We start from the raw sequence: 27,970 nt of genomic DNA, 5'->3' as shown, positions 1-27,970 counted from the left end.
TCAGTTGGCAGTACTACTGGAACCGGAACTGCTCCCTCTTTACTCCTCACACCCGTACACAAATATATCGATAAAAAGTGTGCAGATAATACATCTTTGTGAGCAAATTCTTGCCAGATTGAAAATGGCTCCATCAAAATGAAATTTAATCTCCACGCCTAAGTTGTTTGTAGATGATTCATGCAGCATGGCAGCCATATACAGTGCAAAGAGTGTAAGAGCAAGCACACAGCCTTGTTTCAATCCATGAGTGAATGGGAACAAATCTGATACCGAGTTACCATGACCCAGACATGCCATCATCAAGAGCTTGAACCAATTCCACATAACATTCAGGACATCGAAAATGTCTCAATACTTTCCAATACTTTGTCTTCTTCTCATCCCGAAAAGTTGTACCTATAATTCTGAAACATGTATAGTCTGGAACAGTTTCATCAGGGAGCTTTACCACAATGGTCCACTTCTCTCAAACCTGCAACTTCTTGACTTATGCAAAAGCATATTTTAATGAAGAATAGAATTAAATGTTATTTATTGATGTTGTTTATTTAAAACTTGTATTACAATAACAGCTCTATTCAACTGAAAAATCACCAAGTTCCTGTAGATACAAAGACTCTCCAATCATGTTTCCTGAATGATATGTCCATTGAAGCAACTGCAGAGAATACTCATCCAAATACTGTATAAATCATGAGATTCTTCTGCTACCAGCTAGCAGGTGGAGGATGTAGATGCAGTGAGGTACACCTGTAACAGAACAAAACATTCCTGTGTCACTCTAAGAAGCATACTGTACACTTTTGCACACTAACAAAAATTGTTATCTCCTCCTATGAATTGACTGAGGGGAGGGAGGGAGTGCAAATGACAAAAAGATGGAAGAAGTTCAGAAAAATGCAGTAACTGACTATTTCACAAGTAAAGTTGACTCTTTGTAATTCAAACATAGATAATTTAAATTATAGAATAATTTGAACAGAAGTAGTTACCAATGAAATATATATGTAAAATTATGTTAAAAATGTGCACATTATTAAAATTTCTGATCTGCTTATTGGATAATTTGAACGACTTTGACGGGAATATCCTTCTAAAGTAATGGACACAAAGATCATGACTGGAAATTACAGGTTGCGAGGACAAGAGGAACTATGTCAGAGAACCGAATGAGAATCCGTCAAGAAGCAATGGCTCAAATTCTATGGCCACCCATTTAGAATGGATGACAAGTGGTTGAATAAGAACATTTTTACCATACATGACAGTAGTCCTGACACATCTCATAACTCATAAGTGATTCAGGGAGGTCAGGAACGATCTGGAAAAATTTGCACTAAATTGTGAAGACATGGTTAACAGAACCAAGTACCATCACCAGATCAAACTCGAAGGGCTTTCGTGAAGAAGAGCAGCAGAAAGGAGACAGACTGCCAGAGACAGAATGGAACGTTACTGGGTCGCATAGAAAGCTTCTAAAAATGTGTAAATGTTGCTTATCATGGTCTATAATGGCTGTAAAGGTCTAAAAATATATTGAATAGCTATTACTAAAATATTTTCATTCCTTCCCTGAAGAGGGAGTCAGGCGTCTTAGATCGTTTACTGTCTCTCAGGTCAGGAGATTTGTTACGGTGAATGAGATGCTTGGAGAACGTGAGGGGTTCGGCGGTCATGGCCTATACTAGGAACTGTCCCGGCATTGACCTCAGTGCAGGAGAATGGAAAACCATTCTCAGCACAGCTGACAGTGGGGAGCAGCCCCTCTCCATTCGCAGAACACAGAGGCATAGAGCCATGGTTAAGCCGTGTCCACTCCTCCTCTGCTCGACTGGTCAGTAGGAGTGCAAAGCTGTCAGACCATGGACCAGCCGTGGTCACTTGTAGGCCAAAGCCTAATCTGCAGCCATTGACTTAATTTGAAGGCAATATTTCAGTAATAAGCCAGATTTTCCTGAATTCCAATGTCAGTAAAATTTAGGAAATCAAGTACTTCTAAGAATTACATCATTGACGGATGCGTTAATTGCAATTGTATTGTACTGTGTACATACCTGATCTCCATTGGTTTACATTTATTTAGAGACAGCTGCAGGGATGCAGCCTTCACCCTCTCCTCATTAGTGCCAGATTATCTACTTCTTTTGCATGTAGGTAGGTAGAGTATCATCACTTCCCAACTGGCCATTGACTTGTACAAACAAACAATTTGTAAATATCCTTATAACTGTATTGAAATAACTGCCTGAACCCTGTTGTTGTCAAGCAGAAATTTTTTAGTACACGTTTGCAATGTAAACCATGCTAGTGGCTTTACATATCACTGACACAGGTAGGTCTTACAGCGACAAGTGTAAAGCATGGTGCATATGTTAGCTTAACATCAAGGAAACAAGTAGAAGTTCTAGAAGAACTGGAAATAGGTGTGAGGAAGTAGAGTGACATTGCTAAAGACCATGGAATAGGTCCTACCAAACACATTATCAACTTACATTGAAGATTAAGAAAAAATTTATGGGGAGCTGAGTCTAGAGGAAGGAAACAGAAAACATGTAAGAGGTGGTGAATATCCCAACACTGATGAGTGTGTGTAAAAGTGGTTTAAACAATTACATATACAAATCTGCTTTCTATTTCCTGGTAGCTTTCAATTGTGAGAGGAGTTGTTTTCACCTTGGAATTTATGGACTCTGCACAAAGTAGCAGAGATTTTAAGGTTAGGTTCACTGCAAATTAAATATTATCGGCACACTTTATCTTGGTGCATTTACACCCTAGTGCTGAATCGGTCGATCTCGGCAATCTTCGAGATTTGTACTGGCAACCTTTGAAACACAAACTATGAATCGCTTAAGCATCGTTGTGCGACATCTGGCGTACATTTCACGTATTAGTACTGTTGTTGTTTACACAGCAAAGCCAAACTATACAATTCATGCTAGGAACAAGATTCACATCAAGAAATGTTATATAATGTTATATAATATGTATGTGACATAGTTGTTGGCTTAAGATAATAGCGGTTTAGTAACTTCATATCGATCGATCATATTCTCGATTCAATTCAGATTTCATTTTAATTCAGTTGGCAGCACTATCGGAACGGGGACAGCTCCCTCCTTACTCCTCACCCCCGTACACAAATCCACCAAGATAAAGTGTGCCGATAATACTTTATGCATACTGTTGTGATAGTACATATATCACACCCTCGCACTGTATTTAGAAGCGTCAGTTCAAACAGCGGTCAATCAGTTTTTGTAGGTATCGTGAATCTATATGATTCCACACATCCTTAACAATATTCCAGAGATGTTCCTTGCTGGATATATTAACTTCCCTGATACGTCTGTCCACTTCATCCCAGACAATATCAATGGAATTACAATCGGGGCTTTGGGACGGCCATACCTTATATTTCAGTACTTTCTGCTTTTCCTTTGCTTTGATGCAATGTAGTTCGTACAGTATGCCGACCGATGTTTTGGGTCATTATCCTGTTGTAAGGTGAACCCTTTCCATATTAAGCGAAATCCACTTGGTATTGCATGATACTGGAGTATGCAGTGGTACTGCTTCTGATCCATACATCCTTCTATTCTCATAATGTCACCTACTCTATCTCCGCCAAAACATCCACAAACCATAATAGAACCTCCACCATGTTAAACTGTAGGTAGAACATACTGCTGGGCTACCCTTTTCCCTAGAATTCTCCTTTTGGTTCCAAAATTCTCGAACTTTGATTCATCGATGAATAACACCTTCGTCCACTCTTCCGATGTCCAATTACGATGATTTATAGCCCATTCAAGTCTCTTCTGTTTATTCATGGGCCTTAAAACGGGTTTTCTTACTGTGACACATCATTTCAAGCTGGCTTCTATCAGTCTCCTTTTTACTGTTGCAACAGATATTGTTGTCGTGTTCATTTCTACCAATTCTGCACGAATTTGGGGCGCTGTTTTGAATCTATTTCTCTTACTGGTAATTCTGATATATTTATCATCGCTTTTAGTTGTTTTACGAGGTCGTCCTGGTCGTGGAATGTCCTTATTGCTGCCTGTTGTCTTCTGGCAGTGAAGGGTGTATTGCACTCCCCCTAAAGATACACTACACTGTTTCGCAATTTGGAGAACAGTAAACCTGCTTGGCTAAGTGCTACAAATGCAGCACGTTTTTCTATGGATATCTCCACTCGTGGAGCCATACTAGCGATGTGCACACTTCAACTGTCACGAAGGAACTGACATGCAGGAACCACATGTTATGTACCGGTATCGTGGCAATGCTTGCCGTTCGCTGTAGATATCAAGGATCATATAAGAGGTAGATATCACATCACTACAGGGAACAACACAGGTGCACCAATGCGGCATCCGTCGGCAAATAGGTAAACAAACATATCCGATAGGTACATGACGTTTATGTACACAACGTTGTTTGTTGGATACTGTTGTACCTTGATGACCACAAACAACTGTTGTACTATTCCTTTGCTTCCCCAACCGTATCCACAGCATTAGACCTTATCTATAGAGAAGTAGTTGTCAATTATTGGGTGTATTGAAATTAATGAACGGTAGTGTATAAATCGAGATTCTGATTCAATAATAGACTATACAATGCAAATTTCACCAAAGGAACAATACCCTATTACAATTAAATAGAAGTACGACGTGAGTATGCAATTAAAATCATTTAGTATTTGACTAGGTCTATACACTAAGAAACTAATAGACAGTAAAGAGACTGCTAAGTAGATGGATGAATGTGCGCGGCAAGTCGGTGAATCATACCTCAGTGTCGTCCGACTCGTTGGCTGAACGGTCTGCTTACTGTCCTTTGGTTCACAGGGTTCCGGGTTCGATTCTCGGCCGAGTCGGGGATTTTAACCTTAATTGGTTAATTCCAATGGCACGGGGGATGGGTGTATGTGTTGTATCACGACGTGCAGGTCGCCTACGGGAGTCAAATAGAAAGACCTGTTCCTGGCGAGCCGAATCCGTCCGGGGATATCGCGGCACTAAAAGCCATACGACATTTCATTTACCTCAGTGTCCATGATCTTGGCAAAAAATTATACCCCTGGTACCTTTTCTCACAGCATATGCAAAGTCCCCACTACTTGCTGTGGCGCTGTGTAAATCAGTTAGCCGCGACGAGCAATATTTTGTGCGTATTTCCGTTAATAATTAACGAAAATAAAGTAAAGAATTAGCTGATAATAAAACAGGGCTTATACAAAGTGCTTTTATATTTTAAAAAATTACTCCCATATTCCTAGTTTCAGACGGCTAAAATGGAATGATTTTTTCTCCACAAAGTAGGGTGGCAAATGCCCCCCCTCGCCCCCCTTTGTCGCCACTAATGTCCCTATGTGGGAGGGATGTAATCTCTACTGCATGTTTCTATGGGGGTTAATAGAGTAATGTGTTGTATGCACACAACATATACAGTATATCTATATATATACAAAATAAGAGTTTTGTCTGTACATTGCTCAGAATTTAAAAAGGATGGTATTTCTGTATCGGTCGTGTCCATAGTAGCAAGGAAATGCACTTTTTTTATTTTCCGTAATGTCTGTCTGTCTGTCTGTCTGTCTGTCTGTATGTATGTATGTATGTATGTACACGCATCACGAGAAAACGGCTGAGGAGAATTTAATGAAAATCGGTATGTTAAGTCCGGGAATAAGTCGCTACAATCTAGGCTATAAACAATCCTATTCACGCTGAGAGAAATGGTAGTTTAGGGGAAGCCTAAACTTTAATTCTCGAATTTTTATTTTATTAGTGGTCCTATCTTAATGAAAATCGGTATACAAAGTTGGAAAATAAGTCGCTACAATCTAGGTCATAAGTAATTTTATTCACATGGAGTGGAATGGTAGTTTAGGGGAAGACCTAAAATTTAATTCACTAATATTTGTGTTATTAGTGGGCCTATCGACAAATACTACATTATTAAAGTTATACAGTATTACATTTCCGATCATTTATGTCTTATACGTTTTTACCGTACCGGCTATGATAACAGAGATATTCGTGAATTTGGATTTTTTTGTTGCTAAGTCCATATCAGCGCCAAGTCACGAGAAAATGGGTAAGCAGAATTTAATGAAAATCAGTATGTAAAGTCGGAGAATAAGGAACTACAGTGTACGCTATAAATAATTTCGTAAGGCGCCCTAATATCACAGAGACGAAAGAGAAAATGTGAAGGCCTACAATACAGAAAGCTCATAACATTCAACAACAATAATAACATTTCATTGACCATTGTTTGTTGTGATGTGCTTTGTGCACCGCCGTCTCGATCCTCTTATACTGCCTGCTCTATGCCACTAGTTTAACACAGGAAGGCGCGACTACCAATATTTCTCCAAGTCGCCGTAAGAGTGCAGCAGTAGACGCACAATCTTCGCAATCAGTGTGGGTGTAGCACTGTGTTATTGGTGCATGAATGTTTGAAAACCTGAGTTATTTCGTATAATGAGTAAACGTGTCTGGTCACTTCCGTTCGTACAACAGATATTTTGTATAGAACTGTGAAGTGAATTAATCATGTTATGCTTATAGACATTTCAAAAGTGATTTTAAGGTGTTGGTACTCGTTTCTTTCCGTTTGTGCAAGGTATATTTTTCGCAGAACCGAAACTGCAGATTCTTTCCCCGAAATATTCAATTGTTGTGTAACATTTTGCCAATCTCGGCAAGGTGGTTCGCAGTCAGAAAAGATACGACTCCATGCAATAACATCTAGAAGGGAATTGAGAAAAGCAGCTGTCAGCTTTATCTAGGCAAGGACCTAATAAAGGAAGTAATTGGATATCTTCAGATTACTCTCGTATCTGTGCCTTTTCACCTTATTTCAGGAAGTGATGGAGCCTCCGCGGCTCAGGCGGCAGCGCGCCGGCCTCTCAGCGCTGGGTTCTGTTGTTCAAACCCGATCACTCCATGTGAGATTTGTGCTGGACAAAGCGGAGGCGAGACAGGTTTTTCCCCGGTTACTCCGGTTTTCCATGTCATATTTCATTCCAGAAACACTCTCGAATATCATTTCATTTCATCTGTCATTCATTAATCATTGCCCCGGAGGAGTGCGACAGGATTCGGTAGCCGGCACAATTCCTATCCTCGCTGCTAGATGGGGGCTTCATTCATTCCATTCCTGACCCGGTCGAATGACTGGAAACGGGCTGCGGATTTTTTTTCATAAAGTGATTAAAGCCGTGGAGGATGGTGGATTCCTTGTGATAAGAATTGTGACGGACAATCACAAAACGAACGTCTCAGATATCCAAACAATAATATTCCAATCAAACTAGAAACAGGAAATCAAATCCTAATTTGCGGGTACTAGGTTCGTGTTGTTGCAGAGAGGATGGAGTGTGACATTTTTGTCAGGAACATCTCACTGCCTAGAACTTCGACACCGCTAAATGGAACTGATCAGGACAGAGGAGGAGTTCGATACCCGAAACTTTATTTTGTTGCTCTGGTGAAGCATCTGCAGGAGTTCGTTTAAGCTGCTGTGTCCTATTGTCGAAGTCCTTTAAACGTACGAGCGTAACACGAGGACTTGCAACGTCTTCCCTTTCAGAATACCGGGCGAGTTGGCCGTGCGGTTAGGAGCGCTCAGCTGTGGGCTTTCATCCGGGAGATAGTGCGTTCGAACCCCACTGTCAGCAGCCCTGAAGATGGTTTTCCGTGGTTTCCCATTTTCACACCAGGCAAATGTTGGGGCTGTACCTTAAGGCCACGGCCGCTTCCTTCCAATTCCTAGGCCTTTTCTATCCCATCATCGCCATAAGACCTCTCTGTGTCGGTGCGACGTAAAACAAATAGCAAAAAAAAAAAAAAAAAAAAAAAATCAGAATGTGTTTTGTTAGAGTGTGAAGTCAAACAACATCAGAAAACTGTTAGTGATATTATCCTAACCAAGTTCGTAAGACCCCTGTTGCTTGATATTGCGTTGGCAAAAACACAAAAAGTACGGTACCACTCCAAGCCTTCTTCCAGGCAAATCGTTAAATTGTGCATGAAGAGGCCAACAGCGACTTCATACAGGTAATATTACCGATATTTAATATTACTGATGTAATTTACGAGCTTCAGTGAACATATGACCATACTGCACAGTGTTTTGTAGGCTGTCGTCATTAGAATAAGTTTAGAACATTGTGCGTCTATGTCTGCCATCTAGCGGAGAAATGTCGCAGCGTAGTCGCAAAAAGGCTCGCATAGAGCAGGCAGTATAGGAGGATCGAGACGGCGGTGGCTTTGTGTCTTCTGTTGGCAGTGGTTGGCAGTCATGTCCGACAGATGGGACTACTGCTGTTTACCGAGTTTTTTTAAAAACTTGCTTTACGTCGCACCGACACAGATAGGTTTTATGGCGACAACGGGATAGAAAAGGGCTAGGAGTGGAAAGGAAGCGGCCCTGGCGTTAATTACGGCACAGCCCTAGCATTTACCTGGTGTGAAAATGGGAGACCATGGAAAACTATCTTCAGGGCTGTCGACAGTGCGTTTCGAACCCACTATCTCCCGGATGCAACGTCACAGCTGCGCACCCCTAACCGGACGGCCAACTCGCCTGGTCGTACAGAGTATAACAGTCTGCCTGAATATTGGCGAGAAGTAGCTGGGGAGTTAGACAACTTTCTTCTTTAGCAAGCCATTCCACTGGCTCATAAATCTTGTGATACTACTGGTACGTAACGCACTGGTTCATCATAGCATTCGAGCTATTCAATCCCCACTCTGAGGCACTCATTGGAATGAGCAATGTGTATATTTAACGGAATAATGGCTGAGGAGTGCTCACGGCCGTGACTTTAGATCGGCACCGTAGTACTGTTCGTTAAAAGTGAGAAAATGTGCCGCTTTTCATTTGAGCGAGTGTTTTATATGACAACATTGCTTTTAAACGCTACATTCCTACTGACGTTTCTTAATGCCCTAAGTTAACTGCAGTTAGGAAAACCACAAAGACAGTTCTCCTGAGAATCCCGTAGCGAAGCACGGGTAGGCCTACATCAGCTAGTACATATATATCAAGAAAAATGTACTGAGACAGACAGACATTAACACCCAGTCTTCAAACCTGAGGAATTAATCACACACACTTAAAATACTCGTCCCGCCCGGGAACCGAACCCTGGGCCCTGAGAATCTGAGACCAATACGCTGACCATTCAGCCGAGGATGTATGACGTTATGAGTTATCAGTGGAAAACCGTCTCTGATATTTGTCACGTTGAAAATTACTAATCGCTTATGTTCACTCAGTGAGATATAGCACACTCTCCAGGAAGATGCTGGGATAGTATATTATCTCAGGTTTCGGGACATCTATCCATATCCTAGCTCTAATAACTATATTAACAATACACACTATTAGCCTGCATGGCTGATCCGACACTTAACAACGCAATCAATGAATCAATCACCACTGGCCTGCATTTAGGGCTGTTGCGTAAGTGGCAGATTCCTTATTAATGGTTTATCTAATCTTTCCTTAAATGATTCAAACCAAACCCCACTGCAGAACACCCTCCTTGATAGGCCTTGGTAAACCAAGCGACCACTGTTCAGCTTGAAGACCTTCAGATTACGAGGTGTCGTGTGGTCGGCACGACGAATCCTCTCGGCCGTTTTTCTTGGCTTTCTAAAAGGGGGCCACTAAACTCACCTTCAGATAGTTCTTCAATTGTTATCACGTAGGCCGATGGACCTCGAGTCAGCCTTCAGATGCAGGTAAATACCATTGACTCGGCCGGGATTTGAACCTTGGGCCTCCGGGTAAACAGAAAGGCACGTTACCCGAACGCCAAGAGCCTGTAAATGATTTCATATAAATTGCGTTATCTTCATATTATGATCCTTCCTACTTGTAAAACCGACATTCGAACTTATACGTCTACTAATGTAACTCCACGCCATTTGTCCAGTGACAGCTCGAAACATACCACTTTAGTCGAACTTGATCGTCTGTAAATGAAAAACCTCCTTGCTCCCAAGTCTTCCCACGCAAGGTTCAAAACGTTTTTGTAACATTACTCCTCTGCCTGCAGTTTCCCAAAACAAATCGTACTGATTTCCTTAGCATCTCTTCCACTTCTCGAATCATGTTATCCTATTAAATATCCCACAAAATGAACCATATTCTAAATGGGATCTTACCATCGGCTTATTTGCCTTCTCAATTTAACGGGTTTAATGATCTATAAGCCCGTTAGCCAGTAGCACTACAAAGTGCCTTTACGTTGCTCCGACACAGATAGGTTTTATGGCGACGATGGGGTAGGAAAGCGCTTGAAGTGGAATGGAAGCGAACGTGGCATTAATTAAGGTGCAGCCTGATGTGAAAATGGCAAGCCACGGAAAACCATCTTCAGGGCTGCTGACAGTGGGGTTCGAGCTCACTATCTCCCGAGTGAAAGCTGACAGTACGTAACCTGAACCACGCAGTCACTTGCTTGGTAATAGTAGCATTACATTGAGTGTTATGCATTACTGCCAAAGGAACGATGAAGATATGTTTTCTGAAATTGTATACAAGTAACAGTCAACGATACGTAAAAGATCAAATAAAATATTACCTTGTCTTATTGACGCTCCTTCTATACCCTTCTTTGGCATCTTCTTCCTCTTCTGAAGCAATTTCTTGAACACTTGCAATCTATCACTCGACATCCTGGACTCGCCGACATTGCACAGTTTGGTTTCTGCGTCTGTACTCCTCCACCCACAACTGCAATTATTGACCTGTTACTAAGCAGATTTGACTCAACAGTCATTTGAGCAGATATATTCAGTGCACTAAAGAGCACCACGATGAGGAGGATGAAAAATAATATCGGGGAACGCATGGTTGGCGCGGTGTATGTCAACTGGTAATCGGCTCCGCTTTTTATTGCTTAAATGATATCCCCTCCTTTGACCTAACGGAGTGGGGGTATCGCACGCCGATCCGAGAAGCTATTCAACAACAAAAAACAACAACAAAACTTTAAACTAACTTACGTCTCTGTTATGCATGTTCACTTATATAACTACCGTCTAAACGAATACAGAATGAAGAAGAACAATAAACTTATCTCGTTAAACGACAGCCGCTGCAGAGTGTATAAATTGAACGTCTTTGAACTTAGACCTAGTATAGTAGGCAAGGCCGTAACCTCGAATTTTTTCGAAGGGGGTTAGGATTGGTTGGGGGGGGGGGGGTGTTCGAAAACCAAAGCTATAGTAACAAATATTTTTTTAGTTTAAAATAGATACTACAGAAAAAGCAGTCTGAAATAATTTTAGAGCAGTACCTTTTACAACTTAACGGGAGAAGTAGAAAAGTAAATTCAAACGGTCTGGCGGGCAGAACACGCTTTAACACGTGCGTGAGTTATGTATCCCGACATTTGAAGTCGAGTCCAGGACCTTCACAGTCCAGAACTTGGGATTTTGAGTATAATTATAAGCCACTAGTTAAAGCCATACTTGGTCGCCTCACAAGGAAGTAAAATTATATTGCTTTGTATTATTTCACTTAGGAAGCACTCTCCAAGAAACATGGGTTTCTTGAGAAAAACAACTCTTAACAATAACAAGCACACTCCCTTTTCCTGAGAAAAAATGTGTTGGTCAGATTTCGTGGCCCTCATGACTAACTGCAATATTTCACAAGTGTGTCACAATATTGCTCAACTATACGTGGGCCGATGACCTTCGATGTTAGGCCCCTTTAAACAACAAGCATCATCATCATCATCAACTATACGTCACCAACCATCTTGTCAAAACATGTAAGATTGTGTTCCAATGGACTGACACGTGATTGCAACCTGAAAGCTAAACGTATAAAACTAACAGTCTAAGAAAGGCCTGTTTTCACATGTAGGACTGTGCTGCGACTGTGCTTCGACCGTGCTGTGTCGTCCGCAATCGCCAAACAGTATAAACCATTCCATTTGCATTGAACAGCAGTTGAGTATTTTCACATGTAGGACTGTGTCCCTACCGTGTTGGTACCGTGCTGTCATGGATCGCCAAGCAGAGCGATTACGGCCCACACAGTCGTCGGTCTCAGCACAGTACCACATGTGAAAATTAGAAACGGTCGCCCTAGTGTCGCCAAGCCGGATTTCCGTCTTATTTCGGTGGTAATCGGAAGCACTCGGTCGTACGTGATCCAGTGACCAACGAGCACAGAATAACATAGAGTGCGCAATGCGCTGTCTGAGTACTGTGCTCGTTGGTTGAGATACATTGTGTGATAGTTTGCAGCAAGGGTTTGACAGCGGCATAGGTCCTACCCTTCCGAGGGCTCGGCTCAGACTGAATACTTTCGCCCTCCACTCTTGTGAGCGCGCTGTTGTACATCACGTCACTCACCCATAGCCCACGTGACGAATACGGCAGCTCCTATTCGTAGACACATCTTCCGATTGCTATTGGTCGATTTGAGTTTGACACCTTGGACCACGTGGGACGACCACATTTTTGACGTTTGTGACATTTTGCTTCACTTTGATTTGGATGCGTATATCTGCTATCTTCGTTTGCGTGTTTGAAGAAAAAGTACAAGATATTTGAGGTAAGCACCCTTAAGTAAGTTAATAAGTTGATGATTGATAGTTGCTTCTGTTCCCAAAAATGTATTTTTATTATTTTTGACTGTCATCTTTTTATTACCTTTTTGCATGGTGGTTGATATGATAGTTACATAAGCCTACTTGAAACAGACACCTTAAAATTCAGTTTTGATAGTATTGATATTAGCAGTAAAAATATAAGCTGATTACAGTGTCCTTAATTATTTTCTTCTATGTCTTTTCATGTCTCAGACCATGCACGAAAAGTGTCAGATCTGTGGAATGTACACAGATAGCGAAGAAGGCCAGCAACAGGGAATCTTATTTCATCATTTCCCTGTTGCTAGACCTAACATTTGCAGAGAGTGGTTGGACGTTGTGGGAGTCGAACGGTTGCGGCAGCTTCCCCCGAAGCAGCTGAGGAACCGCACTGTGTGTTCGAGGCACTTTCGTCACTCCAGCTATCCAGGACCCCTATCAAAGATGCTGTCCCGGAAAGAAGTAAGTAGTTGTTATTATTGTTGTTCACAGTACCGGTACTGTGACCTATCACATTTTCCTGTGATTCATTTCAATTGCTCTCCAGAGGTAATGATCATAAATTCATCAGTACCAGATGAGGGGGAACCTCGCTTCTCATAATGAAATTTACTATAATGCCTGTCATACCTGAGCTTGCCTTACCTGTAAGTTGAAATGTGTACATTTCTTTGAGGCAGAGTGTAGCTGAAATACCTAACATTTATTATTAACAAAATAGTACACACATGTGAAAATGTTATTCCTTGTTATAATCCATCAATGGCTTTACGTTGCCTGTATTGTGAAGGCGAGGTATTTAAATGAGCTCACTATCCTAACTGCCTCTTTATCAAAAAACCATTTGTACCGTTTTGTCCAGGTTAATTTTAAGTTTGTTGTCTTCAGAATATTTTTCAAGGCTGACCATAGTTGCTTAAAGATAATCTTTGTTGTTAGAACCTATATCTAGGTCATCAGCGTATAAGTACAATTTGGTTGCGTTATGAATTATTTCTGTAACGTCTGCTGTGGCGATATTGAATAGAAGCGGACTGATAGATCACCCTGTAATACTCCACCCCACTGTTTAATAGTATCTGAAGTTGTTTTGCCATCATGAATTCCTACTTTATTTTGTGACAAGACATTGTTTAGTATTTACCTGCTTGTTACCATCATGTTTCCCGGATCTGTGTACATAATCTGTTGCACTAGAATTCATACAATGGCGCCTTTCACAAAAACTAAGTCAGTGGTACTGTACTGTTTAGGGTTATATATATCTTTTCCATTGAGTTGTTGATTACTTTGTATCCTTCATCATTTATTAATTATAGTATAATCATTGTCTTTTGATATGGTGTATTAACTCTACAATGTAGGTCACCTCCCAGAACTACAGGCTCTTTATTTTTCACTATTTTTATGGCTTTCATTATGTGCTGAACTGCAGTGTCCACTCTTCATTTAGAGGATGGTTTGAGGTCAGGAGTTCTGGTCAGTGATCTACGTTGACTTGGTGTCTGCACAGGTGACCCTGGGGGTGCTTGGAGTGACCGGGTTGGCTAAGCAGAGGTGAACCAGGCCCATGGGGGGAGGGGATGGGGAATTTCTAACATTTGAATGTACCATTTTGAATTTATTTCCAACATCCTCTCAGCATGTAGGGGATCTTTTCTGGACTCAGTGAATATAAAATGTGCAAGTACAATTAGGTTTTCTTCCTTAAGTTCAACTGAACATGAATGGAGCAAAAACAGGTGTATGACATCTCTCAATACAGTTACTGTTAATGTATTCAAGTGCTTAATATTTAGGTGGACAATATCATATGCTCAATGTAATTTTATTGCTGTTTTGCCTACTGTAAGAACCATAGAGGGACCATAAGAACCATAATACATGTTTACGAATGAATGACATTATGAGATTTGAAAATCAATACCCTGCATTCACTGTAGTAGAGGAGGAAAAAATGGTACCATTCTTATTGTTTTTTCTTGTGCATGTAGGTGTGCCTGAACACGAGTCTGGTCCTCGGCCAAGGCATTCAGCTGCTATGACTGCTGCCCCCACCACCTGCACTCCTACTGCCTCTGCTACTGCTACTACTACTACTACTACTACTAGTACTACTACTATCACCGGTGCTGTTGCTGCCACCACCATCTCCACGCCTGCTGCTACTACGAATAAACTTTTAATGAGTCATCGCTCGTCTGTGCTGACAGTGATATATAACCCTTAGAAATAAATCTTCCCTTCCTGAGTGGATGTCGTTCATAGTAAAGAGTTGTTGTTATGAAGAACTATTGAGGTAATTTCTTATTCTCTTCAGCCTGTGGACTGTAATTGTTGTTTCACTAATTGGTATTTATGTGCTCAGTCTTCTCCCTAGGACCTTTCTAATGGGTGCACCACCCTGCCGGTTTTAGAGACCGCTTGACTAAACCTAGATATATGCTAATTACATAATATTATTAATAGGTACACATTTGAGTCATTGGGTGCTCCAAATTCACCTATAAATACTGTAAATCTGCCAATTTAAATGATAAATCATTACCATAATTGCATCAGTTACATCGGAGATCAAATGTTTAGCTTGACCACTATGTAGTCGCGAGCAGGGGTCTGGATTAGCGTGGAATTGCATGCGAGCCCTCTATTCCGTATGACATCACAAACCTGTATGGCAGTCCACATGTCCACAGCAACCGAGTGGGAGGCCTAAGTCCAGTGTTACATGATTTGGAAGGAGCAATAGAACACTAGATGTTCAACGTACTCTGTTATAACTTGTTCATGATAATAACATTCAAATAGTTCAATTGTGCAGTTAATATTTACCTGTCTGATATTATTGTTAACGCCCTGAGGGGAACGAATTGAAATTTATATTCATATTGAAGTTTTACGTAGTATTCCCCGCCCGGCTACTCATTCTTGCCACCCGCCTGACAAACATTTCTGGGGAGAACACTGGTGCTAATGTTATTATTGTTAATTTTACATTCAAATTAAGCAATTTCAATTTATGAATGCTAATGATTGTTTAGCAATATATTTAATTTTGTATTACAAAACACCCAACAAGTAGGCTGTGCAGTGTGGTCATGTATCTATGAAATTGCGCTTGGGCAGTGGTGGGTTCGAACCCCACTGTCAGCTATCTTGAAGATGGTTTCCCTTCTTTGCAATAGGCAGGCAGATACTAAGGCCATACCGTAATTAAGGCCACAGTTGCATCCTTCTGAGGCCCATTCCATCGTTGCCATGAATCGGTGTATGAGCCTCATAGGCAAAAAAATGAGATCATTATGAAGCCCAGAACATCATTATAATTGTTCATAAAGGTGGAAAAATGTTAAGTTCATGTTCAGTGTTGTAATTCAAAATATGCCATACATCTGCATGTTTCAGACCCCCATTTGTCTTAATTGCATTCATAATGACTTTTATAAATTCCTGCCCTACAGTTGTTATATAATCAAACACTTTATTTAAACTTCATGGGACATGTATTATTATCATTAATATTAGTATTACTATTAATATTATTATAGGGAGATTAAGTACAGCATGAAACATATCTGCTAAATGGGAAGTGAAAAACTGTAATGTGGAGTTATTTTCAAGAGCAATGAACCTTTCAAACATGTGGTTTACTGAACTCATAGTCTGTTCCTTTATATGAGATCATCATTTGTATGATAATATTCAAATACTGAAGTGGAAGTGTCGTGTGATATTGTGTGAACGATTTGTGTAAAGAAGTCATAGTTTTGGTTAAGCATCCATTTCTACCAAAGGAGGTTTCACTGAAAATCTTGTATTTTGGAGAACATTTCTCATGAAATATATTATGCTCTCTCCTCTCTTATTTGCAGTTTGTATGCACATCCTCCTATACAAAAGTATGTACTGGTATGTATGCAATGTCCAAGTAACTAAATTAATATTTGTGAATTTTGTGATGTTGATAACCCATTCACTTGATGTGATGGTAACAGTTCTACAAACTTTCCTTATCATAGTACTGGGCAAGCTGGCCGTGCGGTTAGGAGCGCACAGCTGTGAGCTCGCATCCAGGAGATAGTGGGTTTGCACCCCACTGTCGGCAGCCCTGAAAATGGTTTTCTGTGGTTTCCAATTTTCACACCAGGCAAATGCTGGGGCTGTACCTTAATTAAAGCCACAGCTGCTTCCTTCCCATTCCTAGGCCTTTCCTGTCCCATCGCTGCCATAAGACCTATCTGTGTCAGTGCAACGTAAAGAAACTAGCTTTATCATAATTGTCCCCCTGTGGGTAGGGGGTGGGCAACTACGCATCCCTTAATTGAATTTTGGCATTGTTTCCGCTTACTTGTGCCAGGCTCCCCACTTGGTTGGCCGGGTGGAGTGCATGCTGTCAGACCACAAATCAGCCTACTCTGCAACCACCAACATAGATTTCCGCCTTCGATATACAGTAGGTACAAATGGCACTGTCTGAAGTGAGTTTCCACTGTCTTCAACAGGCATTTCGTCTAGATCACAGCAAAGGCCCTTGCACACCATAATGTTGTGGAAGTAGCAGCATATTGTTCATAATACTGTACTAAATTAGCATACAATTCCTTGGACATAGCTCTTAATAGGCGGAGCTATGTTGTGCCTTGGCATGGTAATGTTTTGTGCTGGATCAGCTGCCATATTATTGTAATTAGATCCTGATGCTACATATTTCTGTCCATTTATTGGAACTCCTCTCCTGCGGATGGACTGAAAGGAAGCATTATTTGTACCTCCTGCATGTTGTAAGAGGGAACAATCACAGAATCTGTAAGTGCTCTCTTGTCTTTTAAACCCACAAACATATTCATGATTCCATCTTTTTCCATGTAGCAGAAAAATTTAGATATATCCTACTGTCACATAAAATAGAACATTTTTAAGTATTGTAAATAGTGCAGATCAACGAATACATGGGATGCATACAATTTTGTAGCTTGACATTGTTTATCATCTAAATGCAGATGACTGATTGAATGATATGTTGTGTTTTGGTGCAGTATGTAGGAACAGAGTATGTGCTATCATGTCTTGGTTTCTTCAAACACTACTCTGCCAGAGATTTGCCATCCTCTAGTAGATGCAAAAGAAGTACAAATCTCAATATTTCTCAGTGTGTGGCCCTAGGTGCCTCTTTTGACAGACTGAAAGATGTATCATATAGTAAGTTCCTTGGGAAAATACAAATGGTGTTGCTGAAAACTTTTGCAATGTCAGTGCAACGTTAGACTGCAATAAGAGAGAAAAGTATTATGTTGTAACTTGTCAGTTCCAGTCTTTCTTTCCTAAATGAATGATTTTGTATTTGTGTTGTATTGCATAGTTTTCTGGCTGATGATTATTAATTGATGATTAACACTGCTGAATGTAATGTCATGAGATTATGATATACTATGATCACTAAAACTTTTGTGCAAATTTCTACACAATTTTATACCTGTAACACTGTGGATAGTAGGTAGAATATAGCTCCATAAACCAAAAGATCATGTTTCATTTCAATTTATCTTTGAATCCTACAAACTCCCTCCTTATCATATGAGTTTCCTTTCATCATTGTGGTTCCTGTGTATGGTTTTTTTTCTTACATTGTATTTATATTTTATTTCCTGCATAAGTGGCATATCTTGATACTATTGACTGTTACGGTTGGCTTAAGTAGTGTTAAAGAGGACTGATGTACGAGGGGATGTTAGTGTCTATTTCTGTCATAGGTCATAGGTCTTAATCTGAGATAGGGATTGCCAATCCCACTCACCTTCTGGTCACTTCCTTCCTCCCTTTGTGAGTTAGCTTCCATTTTCCTCAGCAGAAACAAACAAAAGCAGCACAGGCAAGGCCAGTCACTCCCATCCTTCATGGCTTTGTGAATTAGTAAAAGTAAAATATAACTCCATAAATGAAATAATTATAATAAGCAGCACAAGCAGGTAAGCTTCTTTTCTCCAGCAAAAAATTATTATTAATAATAATAATAAATAATAATAATAATAATAATAAAGCACAGGCCAACCTCCAGGTGTATTGTTGTTCAGAATGCAGTATTTCAGAACAAGGTAACAAAGAAGGAAAGAAAGAAAAGGAAATTAAAGAAAAATTATGAGGAAAAAAAAGAACAAAAATATATTTAATATAATATTTAAGGGTGGGGGTGGGGGGGCGAGAACCTGTGGACCCTCCGCGCGCTAAACGATTTAAATCGCCCGCCCGGTAATTTTAGTTCAGCCCTGTAGTCACTAGAGGCGCTATTGTGCAATCCCTCGCGATCTTTGCGCAGCCGTTGCGTACAGAAGTGAAAAATAACGTTGAGAGTCATCTCTTATTCATTCTCTTTGGTTTGCAGCAGTAGGTGTGGCGCAGTTGTCTTCCTTAAAGATGGACGAACAAGTGATAAGTTTAGTTCAACAACATGAATGCCTTTATACTTACTCTTCTTTTGTTGTAAAACAATGTACGCTGCGCAGGCAATAACTACGTCTTCTTCGTTCGGATCCATGTCTCCAACCTGTGAGCACAAATGCAATGAACAAGGACCACATGCCCACAGCACAGTCGCAGCACAGTCCTACATGTGAAAAGACGGAGTAGGCGACACCGCCGTAGCACGGTCGAAGCACAGCCGAAGCACAGTCCTACATGTGAAAACAGGCCTTAAAGGCTCATTCTCATTCGTCAACCAGTCAGCTACAGACTAGTAAGCACTCAGGCTTCGCACGTCCCAGATCACAGGTCAATCCCTGACTATAGCAGAGATGGAATTTAACAACAGTTGTACACAGGAATAATCGGCTACATTAATGAACAAGTAATATCAAAACTGTCTCCTCATTTCGACTGAATTAGATAAGGCTCAGCGTGATATTGAAATATCGGAACCTGATAGCTCCGTACCCACAAAAGTATAAATTTTATTGAGCTACAAACTTAACTGGTGTAGTGCGGCACAAAGATTTGTTCAAATCGAGGTAACAATATGTGTTGTGTAATACCATTACACGCAGGAACACATTTAAGGAAGTCTTACAATTGGTTTGCACTGAATTTAATGTTAAAAAACATTTCTTTATACAGCTCACATCACTTTACAAAAACATAGCGGCCATTACTCGCTTCCAACTGTTCTTTTTTCTTTTGTCCAGCATGTGACACTGCCGGCAAAATGGCTGACAGTATTGACAGCAAAGCCTGATGCAACATACTCCCACCTTGAGTAGCAGAAGGCTACTCAACAATACCAACAAATACAAACCTGCTGCTTATAAATCAAGTCTGTCAGGAACTCTCACCGCTCGACCACTTCGAGTAACAACTGGATCACCACTGTTGTCATCCTTTGGTACATCTGAAGAATCACAGTTTCTAGAGAGCACAATAGGGTCATCAGAAGACACTTCCAAGGGATAAATCCTTTGTATTGGACGTAATAACTCGCCCTGACCAGTTCTGAGTTTCACTGTTCGGATGACACCATCCCTACCTGGTATAACTTCAACTATGTATCCCAATGGCCAGTCTATGCGCTTGAGATTGTCACACCCAATCAACACAACGTCCCCCACAGCTACAGTACGGGTGCCCTCTTTTTCACGATGTAACACTAACTGCCCCAAATATTCACTTCTGAATCTTTTCCTCAAATCCCTTTTCAAAGTTTGTCGGTACCTATACCTCCTTTTGAGGCTCTGAGTGTCTATCGTATCGAGATCAGGAACACCAATCTCCCTTATATCTTGCAGGAATAAAGAAGGGGAGAGAGGCACTAGCTCAGAACCTTCTTCCATGATATAAGTCAAAGGTCGAGAATTCATCAAACTCTCACAATCACATAATGTAGTCATCATCTCCTCGTAAGTAAGACATGACCTACCCAATATCCTCTTCAATAAATCTTTGAGGAGGCGTATCAAGCGCTCCCACCATCCACCCCACCAAGGTGCACTAGGGGGATTAAAACGCCATTCAATACACCTAGCAGTGCTGTACTTAGATATATCCTCCCAGTTCAGAGTTCGAAGTAAATTAGAAGCCCCAGTGAAGTTCGTCCCATTGTCACTGTAGATAACAGAACATCTTCCTCTGCGAGCCACAAATCGACGGAGTGCTTGCAAGAATGCTTCTGTCGAGACTGATGATACCAATTCCAGATGGACAGCTCTAAACACTGCGCAAGTAAAGAGGCACACCCACATTTTAATCCCACCTTGTAGATACAAGGGCCCAGTTAAATCCAGTCCAACAATCTCGAACACGGCAGCATCCCGTACTCGACTGGATGGAAGTGGAGGTGAAATAACTTCAAGATGTCTTTCACTGTGTCTCTTGCATATGACGCACTTGGACAAAACCGACCTGATAGCTTTCCGACCGTTTAAAATCCAATAGCGTTCCCTGAGGTTATTTAGCAGCATTTGCAATCCTACATGTCCTTGTATCTTGTGTTCCGTCATGATTAACCTCTTCACTACCTCGTGTTGTGATGGAAGTACTGCAGGCTGACGAAAGTCTTCATGGTCATCTCGGTAGGTGATCTTAGTTTTCAGCCTAATTATTCCTTCATGGTCTCGAAATACTCTGAGCGTTCGCAGTCTGTCGTCCCTTAACCCCGACAAGGAGTCCTCTTGAATAAACCGAACAACTCTTCTTTCTGCAGTGGCATACTCTTCCACAGTTAATTCACATCTCTGACGCAGATCTGTAGGTAAGCGGCTATTGCGTATAAACCTTAGCAACCACCCCAACATGCGGACAATTCTTGTAAAATTAGAGAAGTATTTGAAATACCAGTCCTTTTGGTCCTCTGAAACCAAACAGTTAACATTCACAACAGCTGGGGATCTAACCTTTTCCATGTTGATCTCATCTTCTTTGGGATCATCATTGCAAGCAAACCACTTTCCTGGTGATTCCTTCAACCATGCCGGTCCCTCCCACCATCTAGAAGCAACTAATTGTTTAGCTTTGCAGCCCCTGGAAGGTAAATCTGCAGGGTTAAGTTCCCCTGGGACATACTTCCAACATTCAGAGCAAGTGATTTTCCTTATTTCATCAACTCGATTTCTGACAAAGACTGTCCATTTGTCTCCCCTGGTAATCCATGCAATTACTGTAGTAGAATCGCTCCAGAACAACGTCTTCACATTTTTCCATCCCAATCCGTCCAGAACTGACTTCGCAAGCCTTGCTCCTATAGTTGCAGCCATAAGCTCCAAACGAGGCATAGAAATCTTCTTTAACGGAGAGACTCGTGTCTTGGCCGCCAACAGATGAAGCTGAACGTTGTCGCTTGTCTCTACCCTGAGGAAAACTACTGCAGCATATGCCTTTTGACTGGCATCACAAAAGGTGTGTAAAGTGCATTCCTCTATATTCACAGGTTTCTGTACCCATCGGGGGATGCCAATTTCTTCTAATTGAGGGAGTTCTTCATACCATGACAGAAATTCTTTCTTGATAGCATCGTCAACTTCTGTATCCCAATCAAATTCCATCTTCCACATTTTCTGCAGGAGCAATTTAGGACACAACATAACAGGGCAACTAAAGCCTATAGGGTCAAACACTTTGTGAGAGATCGACAGGATTGTTCTCTTGGTAATGGTGTCAAAAAGAAAATCTCTAATCCAACTCATGTTAACTTTGAGTTCATCACTTTCTCGATTCCACAACAAACCCAGTACTGCAGAATAAGAGTTATCATGAGCACTCTGACACTTGTCACTTGTCCATTCCCAACCCCTAAGCTCGAATTTGGCCTTTGCCATGACTTTGACCGATTCTGACATAAATACATTGAGCTCAGCTTCAGTGTCCACACTAGAAACAACATTATCAACATAAAAACTATGCAGTAACTTTTCTTTAAGAGAATGATTTGAATCCTCTTCTCTCAATAAGTGGTGTTCGATTACAGATCCTAAGAGGAAAGGACTACACTTTACACCAAAAACCACTCTTGCATGCCGGAATACCCTAACCTCCAGTTTTTCAAAACAGTTCCACCATAAGAAACAGAGGAAGTTCCTGTCTTCAGGATGAATACCAATCTGTAAAAATGCTCTTTTAATATCAGCAACCACTCCTATCTTCTTTTCTCTAAATCTTAACAGCACATTTGGGATGAGTTCAATCAGATTTGGACCAGTTTCAAGACATTGATTTAAAGATGGAGAACTGCCTAGTTTTGCCGAAGCATCAAAAACAGGTCTGATTCTGGTAGTTGCACTGTTTTCCTTTACAACTGGTCTATGCGGTAAGTAGTGACAACAATGAACACGTTCAGATTCAGGCACTTCTTCTATAATTCCCTCAGCCAACCAATCTTTGAACACTTCATTGTAATCTCGAAAAAGGTCTTCAGATAATTTCTTCTTCATCAAACCCAGTCTTCTTTCAGCAAGATTCAGGTTTGATGGCAAGGCGGGATGCCCCTCAGTCCAAGGTAGCCGAACTTGATATCGACCTTCTTCTGTGCGATGAACACTTTGGAGGAAATGATCTTTCACTGCAATTTCTCGTTCCTTCTTCGTAACTTTCTCGACAGGGTCCGAAATGCCTATTACATCCAACCTCCACAAATCAGTAATACTTGCCTCTTTAATAAACATGGAAGTTACAAGCAAGCCTTCATTTTCTTCACTTCTCTTGGTATTAGGAATCTTTCCCATCAAAGTCCAGCCTAACAATGTCTCTACTGCAACTAAACCACACGACAGCACTTCTCTTCTTCCTGTTAAAAGTTTGCCAGCCACGTCCGCTCCAATAAGTATTTCTATAGGCCCCAAACTTTCCTCATTATCGGTGATATCTATCTTCAATTTCTTTAGCTCGTTCATCCATTCCCCTTCCGTAACATGTGAAATGTCTCCACAGATCACTTCTTGGTCTAAAGCCTCAAAATTACACCGAAATTCATCGTTCAGGTCCCCTACACGCACCCTGTAAACTTCATGCTCATTCCGTTGCGTTGTTACACCACCAAAAAGAGAATGTGAGATGATCTCCTTTCGCAGTGAAGTGTAACCCATCTTTAAAGCCGTCTTTCGCAAAATGTATGACTTCTGGGAGCCTGTATCTATTAAAGCACGAACACATTCAGTCTTTTTATCAGATCTTACATTTACACGAAGAGTTTGTAACAACACCTTGGGCAAAGCGGAAACATTTGCCAATGTGATTTCCTGAGTTGCATTTTCTTCACTGTTGCTAACTGCTTTGGGGACATGTTTTTCTAACAACTGTCTGCACATTAAAACAACATGCTTCCCACCACAAATTATACATTTTATGTTTTTTGCCTTGCAATTCTTTACCATATGCCCTGACTTCAGACACATATAACAACATCCCTTTTCCCTTAACAGTTTCTGTTTACTTTCCATTGACATTTTTCTAGCGGAAAAGCAATCTGCACTGGTATGATGACCCTCACAAAACACACATTTGTCATCCTTACGTTGATTTGATGTTAATAACCCCATAGCTGTAGGAATGTTGTCGTCTGAATCCTTCCCCTTGTGCTTCAGTTTTTCTTTTGCCCCTTCACACTTTAAGTCAAACCCAGATGTAGCAAGGTTTATTCTCTGTTCACCCTCCACCTCCGACTTCAGGAATTTCATTAACCCCTCGAGACGGTCTTTCGCATTTGTAGCGGAGGTGAATGGAATACTGCGTTGCCAAATTCTTAATAAGTCTTCGGGGAGGCACGATTCAACAAGGGGAAATAACATAGAGGCACACTTGTCCGTTGTGACACCAAGCGATTCCAGTGACCTCAACTGTGTTTCCAACTGATCATAAAGTTGAGACAATGCAATTCTGGATTTGGATTGCGAGGCCTTGTGTAAAACTAACCTCAACAGTTCACGTACATAAACTTCCACAAGAAGATCTTCTTGGCCAAAACGGGATTTTAGGCTTTCAATTGCTTTGCTGTAATTTATTCGTGTTGGGGGGAAGCTCTCAACCACCTGCCTAGCACGTGATCCTTTTACTGTTGCCTGTATTAAATATTGAAATTTATCCTCCACAGCTATTTCGGGATCTTCATCTATTTTTGAGAACTGACTCCAGAATGGTAGCCACTCCTTTAAATCCCCTCCAAAGGTGCGGAATTCTAACTTCGGCAACTTGAATTTCTTGGTTTGTTGGTTGCTAGACCTACTAGCAACACTACCTGCTTCATATTCAGTTTGTTGAACCTGTATTCCCGAAATACGTAATTTAAGGTCCAGATACTTTTTCTGATACTCATCAGCCCCTTCCATTTCCTTATCAATATCCGCCTCGTCATCGTCTAATAACAAATCGAGCACTTTCGAATCTAGTTCGTTCAAAATCGCTATCTTACTTTCTAACAAGGTGGATAATGATTGAAGTTCCGTAATATTAAGATTTTCCTCTTCAGTCAAATCACTAACCTGTTTAGCAATTTTCGTAAACGAAGTCCTTGTCGCTCTCCTATGCTTCAGTAATTTATCGAGGCTTCCGTGCTCCATGTTCCTCGTGGGTACGGTGATTCTTCCTTCTTCAAGACGTAAATGTCCTGTCACGGTCGCCACTAAATGTTGTGTAATACCATTACACGCAGGAACACATTTAAGGAAGTCTTACAATTGGTTTGCACTGAATTTAATGTTAAAAAACATTTCTTTATACAGCTCACATCACTTTACAAAAACATAGCGGCCATTACTCGCTTCCAACTGTTCTTTTTTCTTTTGTCCAGCATGTGACACTGCCGGCAAAATGGCTGACAGTATTGACAGCAAAGCCTGATGCAACATACTCCCACCTTGAGTAGCAGAAGGCTACTCAACAATACCAACAAATACAAACCTGCTGCTTATAAATCAAGTCTGTCAGGAACTCTCACCGCTCGACCACTTCGAGTAACAACTGGATCACCACTGTTGTCATCCTTTGGTACATCTGAAGAATCACAGTTTCTAGAGAGCACAATAGGGTCATCAGAAGACACTTCCAAGGGATAAATCCTTTGTATTGGACGTAATAACTCGCCCTGACCAGTTCTGAGTTTCACTGTTCGGATGACACCATCCCTACCTGGTATAACTTCAACTATGTATCCCAATGGCCAGTCTATGCGCTTGAGATTGTCACACCCAATCAACACAACGTCCCCCACAGCTACAGTACGGGTGCCCTCTTTTTCACGATGTAACACTAACTGCCCCAAATATTCACTTCTGAATCTTTTCCTCAAATCCCTTTTCAAAGTTTGTCGGTACCTATACCTCCTTTTGAGGCTCTGAGTGTCTATCGTATCGAGATCAGGAACACCAATCTCCCTTATATCTTGCAGGAATAAAGAAGGGGAGAGAGGCACTAGCTCAGAACCTTCTTCCATGATATAAGTCAAAGGTCGAGAATTCATCAAACTCTCACAATCACATAATGTAGTCATCATCTCCTCGTAAGTAAGACATGACCTACCCAATATCCTCTTCAATAAATCTTTGAGGAGGCGTATCAAGCGCTCCCTCATTCGTCAACCAGTCAGCTACAGACTAGTAAGCACTCAGGCTTCGCACGTCCCAGATCACAGGTCAATCCCTGACTATAGCAGAGATGGAATTTAACAACAGTTGTACACAGGAATAATCGGCTACATTAATGAACAAGTAATATCAAAACTGTCTCCTCATTTCGACTGAATTAGATAAGGCTCAGCGTGATATTGAAATATCGGAACCTGATAGCTCCGTACCCACAAAAGTATAAATTTTATTGAGCTACAAACTTAACTGGTGTAGTGCGGCACAAAGATTTGTTCAAATCGAGGTAACAATATGGTTCACTGTAAGTATTAAAGTATTAAGTATTAAACATGTGTAGAGGTTTGATTTTTTAATCGTCTAGCGGTTGGATAACATGAACATATTTCTATATGTTCATTGAAATCGATTTTTAGCTGCAAAGTATAGTAAGAACATTTAAAAAATAACAATCCATGTATCTCACCAAAATTAAAATTTCCATTTATGTTTTCAGTAAATTTGTTAACTTTATCAGCTATAACGAGAGTAGATTTACGGTCCCTCCAGTGTCGTTATAACCGATTTCGACTGTAATTCGATTACTTTTATGCAGATACTTCCTTATACTATACTATACTATACTATACTATACTATACTTAACAGAGGCTTGGGAACTCTGTGTTCGGAAAGGTGGAGGACCTGGTCCCCATCGCTGGCTGTTCTGAGAATGGTTTCCCATAATTTTCGATTCTCCTCCACTAAGGCGAATGCCAGGATAGAGCTGTTTATAGGTCACGGCCGTTATCCCCTCACGTTCTCCGCACCACAAATATCCCTGGCCTGAGAGAGGACGTAATCTTCAAGGAGGCACACCGTACCCTTCAGGAATGAAAACATTTTAGTAGTTTTAGTAGCAGTCCGAAGTATCTACTCCATGGCCTAAATAAGAGCAGTAGACGCTCTTGCGGCGCCCGGCCACGTCGATTTTCTTTCCTTGTAGTGACGCTGTAGGGACAGTTTGGCCAAGTCCTGGGATTGGTTTCCGTGTTGTACGTTTTTCCCGTATTCTTGCGTTTTTTACTGTTAATTTAGTCTTATGTTTCTTATTTCCCCGTACAGCGCATTTTTCTTCATATTTGGCACTGGCTTATAGGAGAATCCATAATAATTCTTTATCTTAATATAACACAAATACACATTGTTTAGGTTATTATTATTATTATTATTATTATTATTATTATTATTATTATTATTATTATTATTATTATTATTATTGCAAATTCGGATTGACGCAATAGATTGATGTCGTGTATATTCGCAGATTCAGAAACAGCCGTAAAAATTTTCTATGGAAAGACAAAGGCAGAAATATTAGTGAAAAACATCTTAGCATCTAAAAATATCAGTGATTTTTTAAATATCCTAAAATTCCCTGAAGTATCAAGCAGACTGATGTTAGGAACTGGTGCTCACCTGAACTCATAAAATCAGAGCTTCAGATTGTAATAATTTTCGGCATACCCTGCAAATTATTTTTTACCCTACTAAAGAATTACAGAAGATTGCTCCATAAAGTTAAATCAGTTTCAAAATAACTTGTTACGAAGCAATGGGGTTTAAGACATAAATGTGTGAGTTTTGATCCAAAATGGCATTTAATAAAAATTCTGAAGACATGAGATATTCAAACCTATGGCAATGTCAATGAAAAATACTCTTAAGTGGCAAACCTACCTAGTCCAGTCAAGTCGGGATGATTTAGCGAAGTACTCAGTCAGCTTATAGATGAAGGAGAGT

General features: G+C 40.7%; 1 long non-coding RNA gene across 1 annotated transcript; it reads right to left on the bottom strand.

The window, feature by feature from the left end:
• Positions 1 to 530: 530 nt before the first annotated feature.
• Positions 531 to 10,945, bottom strand: LOC136880922 (uncharacterized). Its single transcript, XR_010860963.2, has 2 exons — positions 10,616 to 10,945; positions 531 to 753 (listed from the first exon to the last, which is right to left on the bottom strand). It is a non-coding gene; the product is annotated as an uncharacterized lncRNA (long non-coding RNA).
• Between the last annotated feature and the right edge of the window lie 17,025 nt (positions 10,946 to 27,970).

This window comes from Anabrus simplex, chromosome 9 (assembly GCF_040414725.1).
Source record: "Anabrus simplex isolate iqAnaSimp1 chromosome 9, ASM4041472v1, whole genome shotgun sequence".
Classification (NCBI taxonomy): domain Eukaryota; kingdom Metazoa; phylum Arthropoda; class Insecta; order Orthoptera; family Tettigoniidae; genus Anabrus; species Anabrus simplex.
This window is presented reverse-complemented; position numbering and strand designations above follow the sequence as displayed.